Source organism: Ornithorhynchus anatinus, chromosome 7, assembly GCF_004115215.2.
Source record: "Ornithorhynchus anatinus isolate Pmale09 chromosome 7, mOrnAna1.pri.v4, whole genome shotgun sequence".
In the NCBI taxonomy this organism is placed as follows: domain Eukaryota; kingdom Metazoa; phylum Chordata; class Mammalia; order Monotremata; family Ornithorhynchidae; genus Ornithorhynchus; species Ornithorhynchus anatinus.
The window spans coordinates 52264656-52288764 of NC_041734.1; the positions used below are offsets into that span (position 1 = coordinate 52264656).

General features: G+C 44.8%; 1 long non-coding RNA gene across 1 annotated transcript; it reads right to left on the minus strand.

Moving 5' to 3' along the window:
• Nucleotides 1–2920: 2920 nt before the first annotated feature.
• Nucleotides 2921–19389, minus strand: LOC114813345. Its single transcript, XR_003761068.2, has 3 exons — nt 19255–19389; nt 7323–7442; nt 2921–3227 (listed from the first exon to the last, which is right to left on the minus strand). It is a non-coding gene; the product is annotated as an uncharacterized LOC114813345 (long non-coding RNA).
• Between the last annotated feature and the right edge of the window lie 4720 nt (nt 19390–24109).

The window sequence follows — 24109 nt, forward strand, 5'->3', positions numbered from 1 at the left end:
CTTACTCTGAATAAAGCACATTTCTAACTAGTGGGGTAGATATAAGCTTAGCAGGTTGGACACAGTCCCTGTCCCACACAGGGCTCACCATCTTAATCCCCATTTTACAGACGAGGTAATTGAAGCACAGGAGAGTAAAGTGACTTGCCCGAGGTCACACAGCAGACAAGAGGCGGAGCCGGGATTAGAACTCAGGTCCTCCTTACTTCCGGATCCGTGGCCCATCCACTGGGCCACGTTGCTTCGTATGATGAGAGATTCTTTTTCCAAATGGAATTCAAATCAAAGGAGAAAAAGAGACAGCATTCAAAGACTGTTAATATTGCTTTTTATGAAAATCAATTGATAATTCTGACCCCAACAGGAAAAGACAAGAATTGAAAAGACTTATGAGAGGGCTCTCTTCTGCACCAAGGAAAATAACGGTAATAAAGATCCTGATTATTAAGATCTAAGTTTAGCTTAATTACAAAATAAAAATGATAAATGACAATAGAAATCTAGCATCTGGTATCTACTAAATTATTTATAGATGCAAAGGGAGAACAGGATAGGAGAAACCTCATGGCCTGTGGAAAAGCACGAGCTCGGGAGTCAGAAGTCCTGGATAATAAATAATGTTGGTATTTTTTAAGCGCTTACTATGTGCAGAGCACTGTTCTAAGCGCTGGGGTAGATACAGGGTCATCAGGTTGTCCCACGTGAAGCTCACATTAATCCCCATCTTACAGATGAGGTAACTGAGGCCCAGAGAAGTGAAGTGACTCGCCCACAGTCACACAGCTGACAGGTGGCAGAGCCGGGAGTCGAACCCATGACCTCTGACGCCGAAGCCCAGGCTCTTTCCACTGCTAATCCCAGCCCTGCCACTTGCCTGGTATGTAACTTTGGGCATGTCATTTAACTTCTCCATGCCTCAGTTTCCTTAACTGTTAAATAACTGTTGTCCTTCTCCCTTAGGCTGTGAGCCTTTTGTGGGACAAGGACTGTATCCAACCTGATGATCTGGTATCTACCCCATTCGATCATATTCGTTGAGTGCTTACTGGGTGCAGGGCAGTGTACTAACTGCTTGCGAGAGTGAGGTAACCGAGGCACAGAGAAGTAAAGGGACTTACCTCTGCTCACACAGCAGGCAAGTGGCGGAACCGGGATTAAAAACCCAGGTCCTTCTGGCTCCCAGGCCTGTGCTCTGTCCACTAGATCACGCTGATTCTCTATCTGGAGTGCTTCTCCACATCCAGCAGCAGCCGCCTCGGATTGTCCAGCAGGACCCTGCCCTCAGTGGGAAGCAGCATGGTGCAGTGGGTAGAGCCCCGGCCTGGGAGTCGGAGGTTGTGGGTTCTCATCCAAGGTCCATCACTCGTCTGCTGTGCGACCTCAGGCAAGTCACTTCACTTCAGCGTGGCTCAGTGGAAAGAGCCTGGGCTTCGGAGTCAGAGGACACGGGTTCGACTTCCGGCTCTGCCGCTTGTCAGCTGTGTGACTGTGGGCAAGTCACTTCACTTCTCTGTGCCTCAGTCACCTCATCTGTAAAATGGGGATTAACTGTGAGCCTCACGTGGGACGACCTGATGACCCTGTATCTACCCCAGCGCTTAGAACAGTGCTCGGCACATAGTAAGCGCTTAACAAATACCAACATTAGTATTCTCTATGTCTCAGTTTCCTCGTCTGTAAAATGGGGATTGAGACTGTGAACCCCATGTGGGCCGGGGACCGCGTCCAACCTGATTTGCCTGTATCCACCCCAGCACTTAGTACGGTGTTTGGAACACAGTAAGCACTTAACAAATTCCACAATCATCATTATTAAGCTTCTACCCAGAACGCAAGTGGCCCTGCTGTCCAGGTGGTTGGTGAATGGGTTCTCTATGGAGGGTTGGGGGACGAACCAGCTATTGATGATAATGCCAGGGATGCTGCCCGGGGTCTTGGCGTGGAATAAAAATAGGAGAGGAGAGGCTCCAGCGACTGACAACCAAAGAGCCAGCAGGGTCGGGGGCTAGATGATCCAGGCTCTCCGGGAACGACTTCACCTGCCACCTATTTTCACCATCGCAGCCTTCTTCCACGCATGCCGGGACCGTTCCCTGGTACCAAACTGAATTTTGCCCTGTAATAGAGTATTCATTAAGGACTCACTGGGGGCAGAGCACTGTACTAAATGCTGCCCGACCTAGCTCACCTCCAGCTATGCATGGCTGTAACAGTGCTCCTCTGCTTGCAATGGCAAGAGGATAATTCTCCCGTGGCCCGCTATTTTTCCAAGGAGAGAAGCTGGATAGGGGTAGAAAGAGACGGTTTTCCCTCCCTCTCAAACTGAGAAGAAATTATTGCTAGGGTCCTCATGAAAAGGAGATGGTTTTGGATCATTAACCCTGTCTTACAAGGGAAACAGAGTCTAAATTTACTCTGATTATTCAAGTAAAGAGTTGAGCAATCATTCAGGAATTTGACAAATCGATGGGAATAATTTCATCCCCACTAATCTCACTTTTTCAGTAGCAGCAACTCTTTAAATCAAGAAGATAGCTGTCTCAGTGCACCACTTTAATTTGGTTATGAAGACACCAGTCCAAGAACCCAAATTTCTAGCATTTTATGCTGGGTCTCTACTGATAAAGTGAACAAAAGAACTGAAGGAGAAAAAAACTCGTTGTAACCTCGCTGTCCTAGGCATGGAGTAGCCCCTTTTCACAGGAGACCAGGGTCACATAGTTCTTCTGCTTAATAAAAAATATATGTAATTTCCTCGACGTATTTATGATGCAAAAAGAAAATCCTATTTTATGAAACTACAAGGCATAAGATTGGGCTTTTTAAAAACACATTTGCCGTCACTTTATCTGTACCTACTAGAAAACAAATTATTTGGAACTGACTGATTTTAAATCTACTTTATTACCTCTGGTTTAGGTAAAAAATATTTCACGGTAAAGCCTATAGAACATGCTCCAATCATGCTAGCAGCCCCCACAGAATCTGCGGAGCAAAAATCCAGTTAAATATACACAAAACACTTCAGGGAAATCATTTTGCTTGGGTCCAGATGAAATATCAGTGAAATTATGTTCATACCAGTGGGGTGAAAGCTACCTACTATGGAAAAAAAGTATGATCTTATTAAGGAGGTTCAGGTTCCACATGATTGTTTTGTCGCATCAGACTTTTCTCCTTTTCTCCTCTCTCCTGTCACGTCAGAATCACTCCATCTCCACATAGGCCTTTCAGGGAAGAGAAGGAGGAAGGCAGGAAGAAGATCAAAGTGAAGCTGGAGAGATGACGTTTCCTGGGAGATACAGGACTATGGGAACATGTCTACCAACTGTGTTATATTGTCCTCTCTCAAGCGGTTAGTGCACAGTAAACACTCAAAAAATATAACTGATTGATTTTTTGGCATAAGCCCACCAAGGACTTGAGCAAATGGCTGGTTTGAAAGCTTGCTGAGGGAAGGGATGATGTCTACTCATTCTACAGTACTCATAAGGAATCCGCACACATCAGGTGCTCAGTAAATACTACTGATCCGTTGCTTGCTTGAGCTAATTTGGGGACTCTAAGCTCTAGACTGTAAACTCATTTTGGGCAGTGAATGTGCCTGTTATATTGTATTCTCCCTAATGCTTAGTTCAGTGCTCGGCACGCAGTAAGCACTCAATAAATACGATTGACTGATTAATCAGCCCAGTGGGTGGCCTGGGATGGGATCTGAATAACATCCAGAAGAGCAGCCAGTTAGCGAGTCGCTGGAGATACCTCCCAACCTTATTGTCCCGATGCTATATGCCAAATTACAAAAAGCATGCCCTTCTAGGGCTACACGCTCATGGCCCCTCACGGCATCAAAATGAACCTGGAGTCCCCTGAACATTTCTCACAGATGGAAACCATCCATTTCCCCCTATCAGGTCCAGTGTTGGCCAGAAAGGAGCACTAAGGATTTTATTTTAGCTCCCCGAGAGCTGCATATGGAGTTCTCTCATACCATGCTCAAAGAATAACTCTTTCCCCCAAGTTAACCCTTGGTGTGATAGCAACCCCCCCCCTCGCTTGCTTGTGACTCATCTAAGTTCCTGTCTTGTTTTGGGCGACTTAAGGTAGTTGCTTCAGAAACACAATTAAAACCTTCTGGCTTCATCTAGGTCCTGCTAAGTAAAAAATAATTCCTCTGAACTAGGGCAGCCATACTCTTTGGAAACAGTGAAAAGAATCCATGCACTCAATTCACCAATGCTACTCTTCCGTTTTATAACAGGATATGCCTCTTATTAAATACAATTTCTGGCAATACCAATGTGGGAACATTCTTTGAAAATTCATTTGGACTGAACCTATCTTCTCATTTCGTGCTTACCGCGTGCAGATCACTGTACTCTTTTGACCAAAGTGATTTCTTAGGTGAATGGAATCGTAGTGCGATCAGTAGAAAAATCGAAGCAGACCTGCCATTGTGATTTTCCAAGTGGTGCAAAACAGCGGGATGGGATGACAGAAAGCACTTCTGACGAAGTCGGTGAGCAACTGACACGATTAAGAGGTGTCGGGGTAGAAGCCGAAAGAAGGGCAGGGCTAACTCGTGTGGATCAGTTCAGCTGCCTCACCGTCCAAGCAGGTAGGAGAAACTTCAGTTTGCTTTAAATGCTTGATGGCTTATACGAGGCCATAAAAATCAAATCAAATACCCAGTCCCCTGCGAGACACCCGCTGACTAGACCTGCAGTCCCCTTCTTCAAGTGGGAAAACCCAGAATCTCCTTGAGCACCCATTCGGGTCAGACAAAGGGCAGAGGAAATGTAGTGGATCAGTACTCAGCTTTTCTGATCCACTCTGCCTGTGGCCAGGGTGTTCTGGAACAGGGGAAGGAAGGAGGGAAAATAATAACTATGATATCTGTTAAGTGCTTAATATGTGCCAGGCTCTGTAGTCAGTGATGGGGTAGATTCAAGGCAATCAGCTTACAGTCGTTGTCCCATATGGCTTAGCAGCGTAGCTCAGTGGAAAGAGACACTAAGGCTCTTTGGAGGCCAAAATATTAGGATTTAATAATGATAATTAATAATTATGGCATTTGTTAAGCACTTAACTATGTGCCAGGCACAGTACTAAGCGCTGGGGCGGATACAAGCAGGTCGGGTTGGACACAGTCCCTGACCCACGTGGGCTCACAGTCCCCATCCCCATTTGGCAGATGAGGTAACTCAGGCCCAGAGAAGTGAAGTGACTTGCCCGAAGTCACACAGCTGACAAGTGGCAGAGTCGGGATTAGAACCCATGACCTCTGACTCCCAAGCCCGGGCTCTTTCCACTGAGCCATTTGGGAGGCAGGGGTTGTGGGTTCTAATCCTGACCACCACATCAGCTGTGTGACTTTGGGCAAGTCACAACTTCTCTGTGCATCAGCTGTAAAATGGGGATTAAGACTGTGAGCCCCATGGGGGACAACCTGATTACCTCGTATCTACCCTAGCACTTAGAACAGAGCTTGGCACATAGTAAGTGCCTTAACAAATACCATTATTATTATTACATGGGGTACAGAATCTTAGTCCCCATTTTATAGATGAGGCAACTGAGGCACAAAGAAGTTAAGTGATACGATAGTACAGTGCTCTGCACACAGTAAGCGCTCAATAAATAAGAATAAATAAGGGAAAGAACATCTCATCAAAACAATGGCAACTAAATAGAATCAGGGAACCTCCAGGGAGCCTTAGATCAGGCTGAGTTTAAAACCCAACTTAAGAGGTAGTAATAAATGCGTATTTGTTCAATGCCTACTATGGGCCAAAAGCTGGGATAGATACAAGTTCATCCTCATCATCAGTGATATTTATTGAGTGCTTACTGTGTGCAGAACACTGTACTAAGCACTCGGGAGTGTAACATGCAACAGAATTGGTAGGCCTGTCCCCTGCCCATGAGACAGGTCAGACCCAGATCCTGTTCACCATAGAGTTCACAGTCCCAGTGAGAGGGAAAACAGTAATAATAAGAAATGTTGGTATTTGTTAAGCGCTTACTATGTGCAGAGCACTGTTCTAAGCGCTGGGGTAGATACAGGGGAATCAGGTTGTCCCACGTGAGGCTCACAGTTAATCCCCATTTTACAGATGAGGGAACTGAGGCCCAGAGAAGTGAAGTGACTCGCCCGCAGTCACACAGCTGACAAGTGGCAGAGCCGGGATTCCAACTCATGACCTCGGACTCCCAAGCCCGGGCTCTTTCCACTGAGCCACGCCGCTTCTCTAATCTAATCCTCATTTTACAGATGAGGAAACTGAGGGGCGGAGAAGTTCCGTGACTTGCTTCAAGTCACCTGGGAGGCAGGAAGCAGAGCCGGGATTAGAAACTCGGGACCCCTGAATCCCAGGCCTATGTTCTTTCCGCTAGGCTATACTGCTGCTCGACAGAGATGGGAAAACTAGGAGAAGGGATGGGTTTACAGAGGGTGATGAATAATTCTGCTTTAGTCGCAGTGAATAAGCCCTATGCAATTACCACCCTGTTCTATTTTATTCTATTTGCAGGGCAGATAAAGACCTATGGGTCCTTAATTTAGAACAGTTAGCACACATTTTACTAAAGATGTAAACTAAATTAGTCTGGTCATTGCCACAGTCCCAGGCTTGCCTACTGCAGGACTGGGGTCCGATTAATGGGTCTCTTTCAGAATCTCTTTCAGATTTTAAAAGGGAGCACCTTAAATTCAGGATTGACTTGGTTTTAGAACAGTATGAAAATACCCTCGACAACAGTACCTTCAGAAACCACGGGTCATTTATGGGTGATTTTCTTTTTTTGTTTGATGGGGAGCGTATCCTTGCTAACTGTTTCCATTAGTTCTTCTGGGTCTAATCATTGCCGATGTTCATTTATCATTTGAGATGCCTCATTGAGCCAAACAGAAAGGCTTGCATGATTAAAGTCAATAAAGTGTCTGAAATATTTATGGTCAGTACAGTGTTTGGAATCAAACAACGAGACAACAGAGCCAGTGTAGAATAATGGAACATTTTGTTGCAGAATATATTTTTTGGAAAACTTTTGGTCCAAGAAAGTTTTAGGCATATTAGGGTCTTGGATGTAGATTGTTTTTCTTATTTTTAACTAACTGAAGTTCCTTTTAAACTTTTTAAAAGAGAACACAGGAGCCCTGCGAGGGAGGGAAGAGATATTGTCAGGTCTGGTGGGCAGGGAATGTGTCTGTTCACTGCTATATTGTGCTCTTCCAAGAGCTTAGTTCAGTGATCTGAACATAATTAGAGCTCACTAAATACAACTGAATGAGTTGGGACACAAGATGGGTTGTCGCTTACCTTAATCTTCCCAGTTCTTTATCCAGTGGAGCTAAACAAACATGGTGGTGTAGATTGGAAAGTGTTTCAGGAACCTAAGCTCACAGAGCTGGAAGAATATCTCTGTGTTCCAGGCAGTCACTGTGGAGGGATCGGGGAGGAGGAGAGGGGGGAATAAGACAGAACCAAATAGTGTAAATGTCTTAGCTGCCGAGAAAAGGTCGGTACCTCTGATCTTTGTGTGGGGTTCTCGTCAAGCTCTACTGAACCATGAACTCCATCTGTACTGTTCTGACCCTTCTAAGGCCTTCGTTGTCCATCTCTATTTTTTTTCCCCTAATGATTTTCATCTGGAAATTTCCACTACCCATTTTGTTGTTGAGAGATCTACTTTGCAAGAATGGGTTGCATTTCAGGTATAAAAGCAGATAAAAAAAACTCACAGGACTTCTTGAGTGAATAAAAATGCATTTCAAATAGGTCAATTTTTGCCCATAGTGCTTGAAAGCCTTCTTCAGATTCACTGCGTTTACACACGAGAATTTGGAAAACTGACACTTTTTATCTACTGTCGGTATCAAGTGCTCTTTTTAAGGGGCCTAAACAGCCTGTAGATGTGTTGTTGCTGTTTTCCGCACTCCCGTTTCTGTCCTGCTGATGGATCGTGTTTAGCATGGCCTAGTGGTAAGGGTGCAGAACTAGGAGTCGGGAGACCCAACTTCTAAACCCAGGTCTTCCCCTTACCTGCTGTGCGATCTTAGGCCGGTCCTTAACCGAACTGTGCCTCATTTTTCTCATCTGTAAAATGGGGATAGAAATACCTGTTCTCCCACCTTCGGACCGTGAGCCCCAGGTGGGCAGGGGCTGTGTAGGTACCGTATACCCGTCCTAGGGCTTGGCGCGTAATAATGATGTTAATAATGGCTATATCCAGCAAACACTGTGGGCAGGGAACCTGCCGACTCTGTTCTGTTCATGACCGAGCGCTCAGTACGGTGCTTTGCACATAGTAAGAGCTCAATAAATACAACTGATGCCACACAGCAATTCCACTTTGCTTTCTTCTCATCCAGTGACTCCTCTCCTTCTAGAGTCTCTAACAGAAACTCAAATTAAGACAGGCCTCTCCTGCTCCTCCCCGGTGGCACTTTTGCCCACTTTGGTGGAATTTCTTTTCCTGAGATGTGCCTCTAACAGGGGGGCTCTTGTTACAGGAATCTTGAATGGTTGCTGCTTTAGGCAGGGCTGCCCAGAGAAGCAGCATGATGGAGTGGATAGAGTGCGGGCCTGGGAGCCAGAAGGTCATGTCATGGGTTCTAATCTCAGCTCTGCCACTTGTCTGCTGTGTGACCTTGGGCAAATCACTTCACTTCTCCGGGCCTCATTTATCTCATCTGTAAAATGGGGATTGAGACTGAGCCTCATATGTGTCCAACTTGATACGCTTATATCCACCTGAGCGCTTAGTAAGTGCCTGGCACTTTTATTTTATTTTGTTAATGAGATGTACATCACCCCGATTCTATTTATTTGCTATTGCTTTAATGAGATGTTCTTCCCCTCGATTCTATTTAATGCCATTGCTCTCGTCCGCCCGTCTCCCCCGATTAGACCGTAAGCCCGTCAAAGGGCAGGGACCGTCTCTATCTGTTACCGATTTGTCCATTCCAAGCGCTTAGTACAGTGCTCTGCACATAGTAAGCGCTCAGTAAATACTATTGAATGAATGAATGGCACACAGTAAGCGCTTAAATACCACAATTATTATTACTTATGACAGTCCCTACTAAAGCGGGTTGGTGGGATTTCTGGACGGTTTACTCCATTTTCATTCAGTCGTATTTATTGAGCGCCTACCGTGTGCAGAGCACTGTACTAAGCACTTGGAATGTAGAATTCGGCAACAGAAAGGAGACGATCCCTGCCCAACAATGGGCTCACGGTGTAGTTTGGGCCCACTCCTCAGAAAAGAGTTGCCTAAGAGCTAAAGGGTGGTCACTTTACATTAATCTTCATTCCTGAAGCTAATGCACTGAAAAAAATCATGTTTTGAATGGCCAACTTGTAATATACAGCCTAATTGATAACAATAACAATTATGGTATTTATTTTTTAATCACTTACTATAAGCCAAGCATTATGAGAAGCAGCGTGGCTCAGTGGAAAGAGCACGGGCTTGGGAGTCAGAGGTCATGGCTTCTAATCCCAGCTCTGCCACTTAATAATAATAATAACAATAATAATGTTGGTATTTAAGAGTTTACTATGTGCAGAGCACTGCTGTAAGCGCTGGGGTAGATACGGGGTAATCAGGTTGTCCCACGTGAGCCTCACAGTCTTCATCCCCATTTTACAGATGAGGTAACTGAGGCACCGAGAAGTCAAGTGACTTACCCTAAGTCACACAGCTGACAGGTGGCGGAGCCGGGATTAGAACCCATGACGTCTGACTCCTAAACTCGTGCTCTTTCCACTGAGCCATGCTGCTTCTCGTGTCACGTCCCACTTGTCAGCTGTGTGACTTTGGGCCAGTCACTTCATTCATTCATTCATTCAATAGTATTTATTGAGCGCTTACTATGTGCAGAGCACTGTACTAAGCGCTTGGAATGGACAAATCGGTAACAGACAGAGACGGTCCCTGCCCTTTGACGGGCTTACAGTCTCTGTGCCACATTTACCTCATCTGGAAAATGGGGATTAAGACTGTGAGCCCCATGTGGGACAACCTGATGACCTTGTATCAACCCAGCACTTAGAACAGCGCTTGGCACATAGTAAGGATTTAGCAAATACTAAAATTATTATTAAGTGCTGGGGTAAATACAAAAAAAATCTGCTGGCCAGACAGTCCCTGACATATGACTGGCAGATAAGTCAAACAAATCAGATCCCATCTGCAAGAATTAGTCAGAGGATATGGCTCATAAGCAGGTCATAAATCAACTCCTTCAACTGGTGGAGGATGATCAGATTAGGGGCATTCAGGCATATCTGTAATCCTAAAGCATTTAAGGCAACTAGCACCTCTATTGCATACCTATGGCAGAGAAGTAAAAGGATTTGCTCAAGGTCACAAAGCGGACAAATCAGAAGCGGAGTGGCCGAGTGGATAAAACACCGGTCGGTGACTCAGGAGGACCTGAGTTCTGATTCTGTGTCGGCCACTTGTCTGCTGTGTGACCTTGGGCAAGTTTCCGGGCCCCGGTCACCTCGTCTGTAAAATGCCGATTGAGACCGTGAGCCCCACTGAGGCCCAGACTTTGTCTAACCTGAGTAATCTGTATGCATCACAGTGCCAAGCACAGTGTCTGGCATATAGTAACCGTTCAACAAATAGAAAAAAAAAAGCAGAACTGGGATCAGTACCAGGTTCCCTGACTCCCAGGCCCATATTCCTTTCACTAAATCATGTTGCTTCCCAGATCAACTAGAAGATAAAAAGTTCTCTTTGGCTTGCAGACTTCCTGAATATTTTCTTGCTGATTGGGTCCCCAGTGTTCGCTCTTCATTTAAAATAGAAATTTAAAGTAAAATGCTTCAGTCTTTCCTTTGGTTTTATTAATTTGCAGTGCTGAAAGGACTACGTTTTCCACATGAGAGCCAGCTTTTTTTTTTTTTTTTTTAAAAAGGTTCACATCCTGTGGACCCAAGTTGTTTTAATTTTACTGGAAAGCCTATTCCTAAAGGACTCACTCCTCTCATCAGAATGACAAGCGAGGACGTGATTCCTCACACTGTATACCTCTGCTCTCGGTCCCCAGAGCTAAGGGTTTCAATAACTCTTGACTGTGCAATACTCTTCTTTTGTTTACCAGATCCTTCTGTGGGTGGAGATAAAGGCTCTCTCAGGATCCTTATTAGTTTCAACTTCTTTAGCTTCTGTGATGTGTCTCGATTACTAAAAGGTTGGAAAAGGCTAAGAACGTCGTACCTAAAATGGAGGCAACCTGCAGTCAAGATCAGGCAAAACATCCCAGTCCCAGCCACCGTAGCCCAGAATGGCTCTGAAGTCGTTTAAATTCTGTGTCAAACTTGGGAAAGAATTGGATTGATCACTGGTGTGTACATTAAGGTCACCAGATTTTTGGAAGCTCAAAATGCAGGGGGAGAGAGACAGGAAAGACAGAAACAGGGAGAACCAGAGATTTATAAAGAGAGGTAGAAGGAAAGAAAGAGAAAGACTGAGGGAAGAGGGACAGATAAATGATAATGTCTGTATTTAAGCGCTTACTATGTGCAGAGCACCGTTCTAAGCGCTGGGGGAGATACAGGGTCATCAGGTCGTCCCACGTGAGGCTCACGGTTAATCCCCATTTTACAGATGAGGTCACTGAGGCACAGAGAAGTGAAGTGACTTGCCCTCAGTCACACAGCTGACAAGTGGCGGAGCCAGGATTCGAACTCATGACCTCTGACTCCCAAGCCCGAGCTCTTTCCACTGAGCCACGCTGCTTCTCTGACTAGTAGTTAGAGCACGCGCCTGGGAGTCAGAAGGTCACTGTTCAAATCCCGCCACTCGTCTGCTATGTGACCTTGAGCAAGTCACTTCGCTTCTCTGGGCCTCAGTTACCCCATCTGGAAAATGGGGATTAAGGCTGTAAGCCCTACGTGGGATAGGGGCTAGGTCCAACCTAATTTGCTTGAATCCACCCCAGCGCTTAGTGCAGTTCCTGGAACATAGCGCTCACCTACCAAAATCATTAAACACTCTGTTACTTCCCTTCGTCTTGTCGTATGCCGTCAAATCGTTTCCGAACCGTAACGACACCACAGATACATCTCTCCCGGACCGCCCCGCTTTTCATCTGCGATCAGAGAAGCAGCGTGGCTTAGTGGAAAGAGCCCGGGCTTGGGAGTCAGAGGTTGTGGGTCCTAATCCCCACTCCGCCACTTGTCTGCTGTGTGACCTTGGGCAAGTCACTTAACTTCTCTGGGCCTCAGTTACCTCATCTGTAAAAATGGGGATTAAAAAATGTGAGCCCCACGTGGGACAATCTGATTACCCTGTATCCCCAGGGCTTAGAACAGTGCTCTGCACCTAGTAAGCGCCTAACAAGTACCATAATTAATCATTCTGGTAGTGTATCCATAAAGTTTTCTTGGTAAAAATACGGAAATGGTTTACTACCGCAGCCTTCCACGCAGTCAACCCGAATCTCCGCCCTCGACTCTCTCCAATGGCGCTGCTGCCCGGCACGTGTGGGTTCTGACTTGTAGCAGATTGCCTTCCACTGGCGAGCCACTGCCCAAGCTAGAAATGGAATGCGTATGCCTCCGCTGGACTCTCGCTCCCGTTACCGGTGACTGGCAGAGTACCGGAAAACTCTCCAGCTGCGACCCTGACAGGGCTACTTCCCTTTGCCCGTAATTTATTTTAGTACCTGTTTCCGTCGCTAGACCGTAAGCTCCTTGGGGCGGGGATCACGTCTCTGTCTAGGGTTAACTCTAAACTGTAAGCTTAGTGTGGGCGGGAAATGTCTCTCCCAGTGCTTTTATGTTGTACTCGCCCCAGCACTCTGCACACAGTAAGCTCTCAGTAAATCCGATTAACTCTATTGTATTCGCCCAAGTGCTCAGCACAGAGTAAGTGCTCAATAAATACTACCGAGTGGGGTTGATCTCCACTGTCGTCCCACTACGCCAAGACCGATTCCTTTTCTAGGCACAAAGAAAACTGCCCTGAACAACCCAGTAAAGCCAGTTCCACCAGGGCAGCGGTGACTACGTTGAAAGAGAGGTAACAACCCCACCAGTCACAGGGATTCTCTCTGCCACCGGACCAAGAGTGGGACCCTTAACGGATCATAACGACGGTGATATCTGTTAAGCACTTACTTTGTGCCAGGCACTGTACTAAACTCTGGGGTAGATACAAGATAGGTTGGACACAGTCCCTGCCCCGCATGGGTCTCACAGTCTTAATCCCCATTTCACAGAGGAGGGAACTGAGGCCCAGAGAAGTTAAGTGACTCGCCCCAGGTCACACAGCAGACCATCGGCAGAGCCGGGACTAGAACCCAGGTCCTTCTGACTCCCGGTCCAGTGTTCTACCTACTAGATCACTTGGCTTCTCCTTAATTTAATAATGCTGCTATTCGTTAAGCGCTTACTATGTGCAGAGCACTGTTCTAAGCACTGAGGTAGATACAGGGTAATCAAGTTGTCCCACGTGAGGCTCAAAGTTAATCCCCATTTTCCAGATGAGGGAACTTGGGCCCAGAGAAGTGAAGTGACTTGCCCACAGTCACACAGCTGACAAGTGGCGGAGCTGGGATTCGAACCCGTGACCTCTGCCTCCCAAGCTCGGGCTCTTTCCACTGAGCCACGCTGCTTCCCTTAATTTCACCTTTAGATTCTTGGTACATCGGGGGGCTGGGTCGATTATATGTGAATCTTAATATCGGTTATAATGTTTTATTAACCTATACTTATAGAAAGGACATAACCTGAAGTTCATTTCTGAAAAAAGTATCAAAAAAGAGTATAAATCAAGAGATTGGGAAACGCCAACATTTCCAGCTTTCCGAAAGCTTCCCAGAGCCTGTTGAAGGCAGGGGCCATAGAAAATTCCATCAGGTTGGGCCTCAGTCTTGGGAAGGAGGTTACGCTTCTTGTATTGGAAAAATAGTTTGGTAGCCATCCCGATAGACTTCTGGATTTCTAGACTGAGGCAGCTCAGTGTGCTACCTAAAATGATGCTACGTAATAATTGTGAATCGTATTCTAGTGTGAAATTAAAATGGTGGAAATAATATCATCTATTTAGCACGGTGGCATGCATGAAAATGCCTTTCATGAAAATCAGAAGTGTAAAGGATTATGTTAATCGCTAGGAAATGATTTAACTATAAACTGGGCAAAGTAGCAGAGATGAGGGGAATACTAATGTTGCATTTATTATTGAGCGATGATCTCGAAAATACTTCAGAATGCAATAATAATAATGTTGGTATTTGTTAAGCGCTTACGATGTGCAGAGCACTGTTCTGAGCGCTGGGGTAGATACAGGGTAATCGGGTTGTCCCACGTGAGGCTCACAGTTAATCCCCATTTTACAGATGAGGTAATAATAATGTTGGTATTTGTTAAGCGCTTACTATGTGCAGAAGACTGTTCTAAGCGCTGGGGTAGATACAGGGTAATCGGGTTGTCCCATGTGAGGCTCACAGTCTTAATCCCCATTTTACAGATGAGGTAACTGAGGCACAGAGAAGTTCATTCATTCATTCAATAGTATTTATTGAGCGCTTACTATGTGCAGAGCACTGTACTAAGCGCTTGGAATGAACAAGTCGGCAACAGACAGGGACAGTCCCTGCCGTTTGACGGGCTTACGGTCTAATCGGGGGAGACGGACGGACGAGAACAGTGGCAATAGAGTCGAGGGGAAGAACGTCTCGTAAAAACAATGGCAACGGATTTAACCTAGAGTTTTTGCTCTCTGGTTCAGAGTTGAAAACCCTCGGGCTCTTTGATGCCTCTATCCCCTGTCAGGGAAAAAGGGATTCCCCACTCTGGTAGAGGAGAATTGTAGTGTTTCATGAGGAGAACAGCAACTCCACTACTGTTGGAGAGAAGGGGAGCAGAAACGTGAGTGATATTGCTCCGCTGGGCCCAATCTGATCAGTCAAATCGATGGCATTTACTGAGTGCTTGTTTTTTGTAAGGGACTGTGCTGCTCGGGAAAGTACAGAACGATACAGTTGGCAATAATAATGGCACTTGTTAATTGCTTACCGTAGCAGCTTGTTGTAGAAGATAGTGCCCGGGCCTGGGAGTCAGAAGGTCATGGGTTCTAATCCCAGCTCCCCCTCTTGTCTGCTGTGTGACCCTGGGAAGTCACTTCACTTCTCTGTGCCTCAGTTACCTCATCTGTAAAGTGGGGATTGAGACTGTGAGCCCCACACGGGACAGGGACTGTGTCCAACCCGATTTGCTCGTATCCACCCCAGCGCTTAGAAGAGTGCCTGGCATATAGTAGGCATTTTATACCATAAATTTACTGATTTTTATTTTATTTTACTAAGCACTGGGGTAGATACAAGCTGATCGGGTTGGACACAGTCCATGTCCCACATGAGGCTCAGTCTTAATCCTTATTTTACAAATGAGGTAACTGAGGCATGGAGAAAAGTTAAGTGACCTGCCCAAGTTCTCACAGCAGACAGACGGTGGAGCTAAAATTAGAACCCAGATCCTCCTGATTCCCCGGCCCATGATCTATCTACTAGGGATGATAACTGCCCTCAGGGGTAAGATGTAAGTTTTGCATCATGCATGACCACTCAAATTGAAAACATTGTTCCTTCACAAAGCAACATCATTCAAAATGTTACATTTCTAAGTGACTGTGAACCAGTCATTGAACTTTATTAGTATTAACCCCGCAAGAAAATGACCTTTTATTGGGATAATGTAGATTGAAAAATCGAATTGACTGATTTTATTTTAATTAAAATTTACAAATGATACCTATTTTGTACCAACTACACACAATTCTCCTACTCCCTCTTGTCCAGGGATCAGAAAAATTACATAAAAGACCTAAAAGACCTTCAAAAACGTCAACCTCTTTCTCGTCACTTTTTAACATTTGTTTCATCAATGACTTGTAAACCTCTTTCTTCCTAGTCAATCTAAGGACAAAAAAAGCAACAACAAAAAACTAAGTGTATGGGGATTGCTTTCTCCCAAACAGCTTTCTCCTCATAAATCATTTACTAGATAAGAGGAGTCTTTTAGGTTTCCTCAGTCATTCCGGACTATCTATTACTATTACAGTTGACTGCTTTTTACCCCTCCTCCTCCTCGACTTGTTTGTCAACTAGGATGATGATATTTAAGCACTTACTATGCGCCAAGAACTGCTCTAAACTTTGTGATAGATACAAGGTAATCAGGTTGTCCCACGTGGAGCTCACAGTTAATCCCCATTTTACAGATGAGGTACCTAAGGCACAGAGAAGTCAAGTGACTTGCCCCAAATCACACAGCTACTAAATTGCAGAGCCGGGATTAGAACCCACAACTTCTGACTCCCAAACCCGTGCTCTTTCCACTAAACCACACTGCTTCTGAAAGGTTCCGAGGCTCCCCGAACATAAATACTGAGCAGAGTCACCTCAATTTCCTGGAAAGGACATCCAAAGCACTCAAATACCATTTAGTTGTTTATTGAGCATTTTCTGTGTGCGGAATAATGTACTAAGCCTCTGGGAGAGTTCAATCCAACAGAGTTGGTAGTCACGTTCCTGGCTCATGACAATTTTACAGTCTGGATTGATAAAGCATAATTCCTCCATGAATGTGTGTAGTCGCTCTATAATAGATGTAATTTGTAAATGTTAACTAAAGTCAATAGATTCTAATTATGTCATATATCCCTCTCAACTGAGAATACCCCAGTGGATAGATATGGACTTGGGAGTCAGAAGGACCTGGGTTCTAACCCCAGCTCTGCTTACTTGTCTGCTGTGTGACCTTGGGTAAGTCACTTAACTTCTCTGGCCCTCAGCTACCTCATCTGTAAATTGGAGATTAAGACTGTGAGCCCCAAATAGGACATGGACTGGGTCCAACCTGACTAGCCTGTATCTACTCCAGGGCTTAGTACAGTGCCTGGAACATAGTAACCTCTTAACGAATACCGACCATAATTATTATTATAGTAAGTGCTTAACAAATGCCATTTTTTTTTTGAAGTGGGTGAAGTCCCTCTCCCTGCATTCTTCCCTATATTCCCCCAGGTTGGAGAGACTTGCTGCCAAAATATTTACTTGGCATTCAATAAAGATGACACATCATCAACTATGTTTCTCTAACCGGTCTCCGTGAATAAGGATTTTGAGATAGTGTGCAATAAACAGGATTGAAACCAAGAAAGTCACACAATCCCTGGGCACAACCTTCTATTTCCTGTTGTAGTGTTTACACTTCCAACTCAATTTTATTCCATACTATGTAGACACGTGATACAGATAGGCTTTATCTCTGTTAAGCAAGTATTTCTATACAATAGTTGTGGTATTTTAAGGGTTTACTAAATGTCAAACACTGTTCCAAGATATGAGTTAATCAAGATATGAGTTAATCAAGTTGGACATAATTCCCATCTCTCCCAGGGCTCACAGTCTAAGTAAGAGGGATGCCTTCCTCCCTGCCCATTTTTAAATTGAGGAAACTGAGGCACAGAGAAGTTAAGAGACTTGCCTAAGGTCACACAGCAGGCAAGCAATGGAGCCAGGATTAGTCTCCTAGGCCACACTGCTTCCAATTGATAAGTTGCTTATACAAGGTGTGTGGCCAACTAATTCTAGAGCCTAATGCTATTTCTTTTTCCATAGATCATGTAATAATAATAATAATAATAATGTTGGTATTTGTTAAGCGCTTACTATGTGCCGAGCACTGTTCTAAGCGCTGGGGTAGACATAGGGGAATCAGGTTGTCCCACGTGGGGCTCACAGTCTTAATCCCCATTTTACAGATGAGGGAACTGAGGCACAGAGAAGTTAAGTGACTTGCCCAAAGTCACACAGCCAACAAGTGGCAGAGCTGGGATTCGAACTCATGAGCCCTGACTCCAAAGCCCATGCTCTTTCCACTGAGCCACGCTGCTTCTCCCCAACATGTACATATTCCATAGCAAATTTGCTTTCCTCTCATATTTCCCCAGGGATGTAATTTTTTGAATAAACATAGTCAGGAGACAAGGGGTCAAATATATGTTTCCTTCACCTATGTTTCCATGTAATAAAATCCTCCCAAAATAGGATTTGCTACTATGCCTCTTGTTTTTCATTTATTTGGCTTTAAAATGGTAATATCCAGGGATCAGGCCGGTTCCTGGAAAGGGGATAACTCAGATGTTGGAGAATAAGAGCAATTTTGAGGCCACCCACAAGCCTCTCCCCAAATGCAGTGAAATAGCAGCTAGCGTTGAAATGCCAAGAACACCAAGAGGCGCTTGGATTTAGGGTAGAGAGGCACTGAGTACCTTCTTTCACTTAGACACTTCACTCACCCCCTTCCACCCAGAAGAGCTTTTTGTTCCTTTTCAAAAAGGAATGTGAAGAAGCTCTTGATGCCCTACAAATATAAGGGTGTGTATATATGCAAGTGAGGCACCATGAAGCAACGAACTGGGCTGTGATGGAAATTACCCCTGCCAACTCCTCCTTTGCAGCCTGATTGCCTCTCAAGTGTTTTTTTAATGGTATTCGTTAAGGACTTACTATGTACCAGGCATGGGGGGGGGGGTAGATTCTAGCTCATCGGGTTGCGTATAGTCCATGTCTCACATGGGGCTCATGCTCTTAATCCCATTTTATAGGTGAAGTAACTGAGGCCAAGAGAAATGAAGTAGTTTATCAAGGTCACCCAGGAGACAAGTAATAATAATATTGTTGGTATTTGTTAAGCGCTTACTATGTGCAGAGCACTGTTCTAAGCACTGGGGTAGATACAAGGTAATCAGGTTGTCCCACATAGGGCTCACTGTCTTCATCTCCCGTTTTACAGATATAATAATAATAATGTTGGTATTTGTTAAGCGCTTACTATGCGCAGAGGACTGTTCTAAGTGCTGAGGTAGATACAGGATAACCAGGTTGTCCCACGTGACGCTCACAGTTAATCCCAATTTTACAGATGAGGTAACTGAGGCACAGATAAGTGAAGTGACTTTCCCACAGTCACACAGCTGACAAGTAGCAGAGCCGGGATTCAAACCCACGACCTCTGACTCCTAAGTCCGGGCTCTTTCCACTGAGCCACCCTGCTTCTCTAGCCAGGAGGAGAAACCAGATTCTTCTAACTTTCACATCAGTGCTCTTTCTATTTTACTGTTGTTTGATCTGTCTCTCGCTTTCAACAGGAGAAGTAGACATGGCCTCTGGAAGGAGTCGAATAAACTGGTAGGAGAAATCAGGAGCAAGAACAATACTCTTACCTTAACTTTGGAATCCTCTAATAGAGGCTGGCTCTTCTTTCTGGTCTTAAGGTATAGAAGCAAGCAGAGCTCTGTGGCCTTTTTAAGGCAGAATGCTTTCTAATTTGTCCTAAGAAAGCACCCAAATATACATATCTTTGTCTCAAAGGCCTCATGCCTTAAAAAGCATGTAATAGGCCGATGGGGTGAGGCAACAGAGGTTGGATTGTCAGTCGCACGATAAAGTCTGGGCATCAGCTGCCTGTTAATTGGTGGCAACTGCCTGCTGTGCCCATTTCTGGGCCAATTAGGAGATACACAGAAAGATCCAATATCATGGCCAAAAAGACCCGTCCGAACAACCGTAACCAGACAGACTTCAGCTGATCCACATAAACCACAGCACAGACTCTGCTACAGATGTTCCGTTCGTTTAGTTTATTAAAAGGGTATAGCCAATTATTCTGGGTCAGGGCCAAATCAGCTAATCTTCTTACCTTGATTTAAGACGGCCCTATAGGACTAGATTTTTTTAAAAATGGTTTTTATTAAGTACTTACTATGTGCCAGGCACTGTACTAAATACCGGTGCAGATACAAGTTAATCGGGCTCGATGCGGTCCATGTCCTATGTGGGGCTCACGGTCTTAATCCCCATTTTACATACGAGGTAACTGAGGAACAGAGAAGTTAAGTGACTTGCCCAAGGTCACACAGCAGACAGGTGTCCGAGCCGGGATTAGAACCCAGGTCTTTCTGACTCCCTGGCCCACGGTCTATCCACTAGACCCTGCCACTTCTCAGGCATTGAAAGATGATTTGGTATAATGACTGAATGAGTGAATAATTGTTCTCGACCAAGGTTAGTGAGGGGAGTCAAGGGAATTGAGGGATGTGGAGGAAGACTTAAAAAAACAAACTATACATAAGTTTTCACAGTGGAATAAGTCAATCATATGTAAGACTGCTGACCTGAGGGCAATATATAGCTGACAAAGTCACCCGCAGAGTGAAAAGTCATCAGCCCATGTCGGCCTTTAGGGCGGAACACTGATTTATAACGATTTAATCCTTTTTTGAATACCACAAAAAATCCCACAGATTTAGCATCTGAGAATAGTGATGTGCCTCAATAACGGGAATCTTAAGGAGAAAGATCATCCTTCCAATCATAATAACCTTAAAGTTGGGGAAAGAAATAGCTGGGGATTCTAATGCCACTCATAACCTGAGTTCTTTCTGCTCATCATCCTCATAAATGGTATTTATTGAGACTTTACTACATGCAGAGCACTGTGCAAGCACTTGGGAAAGTACAATGCGGCAGAGTTGGTAGTCACGTTCCCTGCCCAAACTAAGCATACACTTTAGAGGGACTTTGTCTATACCTATACTTCTCTCTATGCCTCTGTTGTTAATGAAGAAATGGGAACGGAAGAACATGAAAATCCCTACGTAACTTGTGAACCTATAGAACTCTTAACGAGAGTAAAGGAAAAGCCTCGAAGCTCATCTGGGACGGGGAGAGGAAAACGAGAGGAAGGACAGCGAAGAACAGAAGTCTAGACTGTGAGCCCGCTGTGGGCAGGGATCGTCTCTATTGCTGCATTGTATTTTCCAAGCGCTTAGTACAGTGCTCAGCATGCAGTAAGGGTGCAATAAATATCACTGAATGAATGAATGAAAGTCAGTGCAGCCATGTCAGGGGCCTGGTGCAGAACCCATTTGCTGTCCCCAAAACTGTAGCTCTGAAATTACATCTCCAAGAGGCTTTTACATTAATTTCCAAATCCTTATATTTCATTCGTTCAATAGTATTTATTGAGCGCTTACTATGTGCAGAGCAGTGGACTAAGCGCTTGGAATGTACAAATCGGTAACAGATAGAGACATTCCCCGCCCTTGGACGGGCTTACAGTCTAATCGGGGGAGACGGACAGACAAGAACAATAGCAATAAATAGAATCGAGGGGATGAACATCTCATTAAAACAATAGCAAATAAATAGAATCAAGGTGACGCAGATCTCATTAACAAAATATTCATTCATTCAATAGTATTTATTGAGCGCTTACTATGTGCAGAGCACTGTACTAAGCGCTTGGAATGAACAAGTCGGCAACAGATAGAGACGGTCCCTGCCGTTTGACGGGTTTACGGTCTGATCGGGGGAGACGGACAGACGAGAACGATGGCCATAGGTAGAGTCGAGGGGAAGAACATCTCCTAAAAACAATGGCGACTAAATAGAATCGAGGCGATGTACATTTCATTAACAAAATAAATAGGGTGATGAAAATATATACAGTCGAGCGGACGAGTACGGTGCTGAGGGGATGGGAAGGGAGAGGGGGAGGAGCAGAGGGAAAATAAATAGGGTAATGAAAATATATCACATTTCCTCACCGCCTAAGGACTTAGACTTTGAGCCCTGTGTGGGAAGGGACGGTGGCCACTCTGACTGCACTTAGTACAGTGCTCTGCACACAGCAAGCGCTCAGTAAATACGACTGAATGAATGAATGAATCTTGTATATAGCCCAGTTCTTAGTACCGCGCTTGGCATATAGGAAACACTTAACAAATACCGCAGTTACTATTGTGATAATTATTATGTGCTTCCTCATCTTTCTCATCTCCTCTCCCTCAAGAAGCCCATCCACACTAGAGAACCATTAGGTAACCGTGCTGGGAGTTGGAGTCAGGGGGCTGTCTTTGTGTCAGATGCTCCGGGGATTTGCTGAGGTCAGATTTCTCATGCTGGGCCAGGTACATTGCTCTAAAAACATTAATGCTGTCTTCAATAAAGTATTATTATGACTTCTACTACTAGAACCACTTATTTAGGGCTTACACTATGTAAAATGCTAGGTAGTTACAGGAAAATCATTTAAGTCACGGTCCCCTGACACACGAGGGGCCGGAACTCTAAATAAGGGAAACAGAAACCTAGACTTTTTAACCTTAGGTAATTATTAAATCCTGGGCTGTAAAATAGGGCTGTTGTTACGGTCGCTGGAGCTTAATTTAGGGTCGGTATGAGTTGATGATCCAGAAAGTCTGTAAATGGAGGTCCAGCTTTTGTTCCCAGGAACAAAGGTGGAAATAGGGGAAGATGGGGTGTGGAGAGGGTGTGGGGGAAATCCCCCTTCATTCCGTTTGGGTCTACCGGGCTGCGTAGCAGTAACCGAGGGCCAGAGGTCGAATAGTAAAACAGCGAGAGTTCTTGGAGTAAATTATTTTCATATTCATCGCTGTCCAAGGATATTCACTTTCATGTAACCTCAGACTGATGACCCAGGACCTGAACATTTTCCAGCTCCACTTGGCTATATTAAAAATGAGAAAGAGCAACTGTGGGATTAATACGAGAACAAGTATGGAGTGTTTTGAACTCCCACAGTTCCACATAAACAAAGTATATTACCACTATAAAATTTTCTACTTTAACATACTTGAATAAGCATTCATCCTTGGGGATAATTTCTAGATGAATTAGCTAGTGAAGATTCTTTAAACTCATCAGTGAAAAATCCAGTGAATTTAGAACGTAGTGATCAGTTTGAAAGTGAGGCACTTTAATCTGTGGTTATTACCAATGACATAGCAGATAAGTGGCCGAGCTGGAATTAGAACCCAAGTCCTTCTGACACTCAGGCCTGTGCTCTACCCATTAGAGCACAGTGCTTCTAAACTTCTATAATAATAATAATAATAATGTTGGTATTTGTTAAGCGCTTACTATGTGCAGAGCACTGTTCTAAGCGCTGGGGTAGATACAGGGTAATCAGATTGTCCCACGTGAGGCTCACAATCTTAATCCCCAATTCACAGATGAGGTAACTGAGGCCCAGAGAAGTGAAGTGACTTGCCCACGGTCAAACAGCTGACAAGTGGCAGGGCCGGGATTCGAACCCATGACCTCTGACTCCCAAGCTCGGGCTCTTTCCACTGAGCCACTCTATGCTTCTAAGCTGCTTCTAAGCAGTGTTGCTCAGTGGAAAGAGCCCGGGCTTGGGAGTCAGAGGACATGGCTTCTAATCCCGGCTCCGCCACTTGTCTGCTGTGTGACCTTGGGCAAGCCATTTACCCTCTCTGCGCCCCAGTTCCCTCATCTGTAAAATGGGGATTAAGACCGTGAGCCCCACGTGGGACAATCTTGTATCTACCTCAGCGCTTAGAACAGCGCTTGGCGTTCATCCAATCATTCATTCAGTCGTATTTATTGAGGGTTTACTGTGTGCAGAGTAATAGTAATAGTTATGATGGTATTTGTTAAGCACCTGCTCTGTGCCAAGCACTGTTCTAAATTCTTGGAAAGTACAGTTCAGCAACAGAGACAATCCCTGCCCAACCATGGGCTCACAGTCGAAGCGCTTAACAAATACCAGCATTATTTATTTAGTTATTCTTCTCGGTCAAGACTAGTGCAAGGAAACTGGACTTGAGAGGCTGTAAAGGCAGAAATATATTTTTTCAAATGCGGCACGTTGCTGACGCCAGGTTTCCCTGACTCAGTTTGGATAGGATTAATGGTTCCATCCAGAAAGTTGTATTTGTCAGCATGGGACTAATGATTTTAAGGTTGTCTTCCTGATCAGATTTCCATTAAAGCAGAAAGAATCACAAGCAGTCAGAATAAAGGTGTCTCTTCCCACTCCAACAGCTCTTGGCTCCTCAGTAAAAGGTGTGTGATTCGGCCTATTTCTAAGTCTTCCTAGGCAATCTGAGTCCTCTGTTACACGGGTTTCTTTCTGAACTGAACCTCTGACTTTATTCCCTTCAGACATTGCCCACAGGAAACTGCCCTCCACGAAAACTCAGCAATCCTTTGGAAAACAGTACTACACGGGCTTGGGCGTCTGAGGAAGATGCA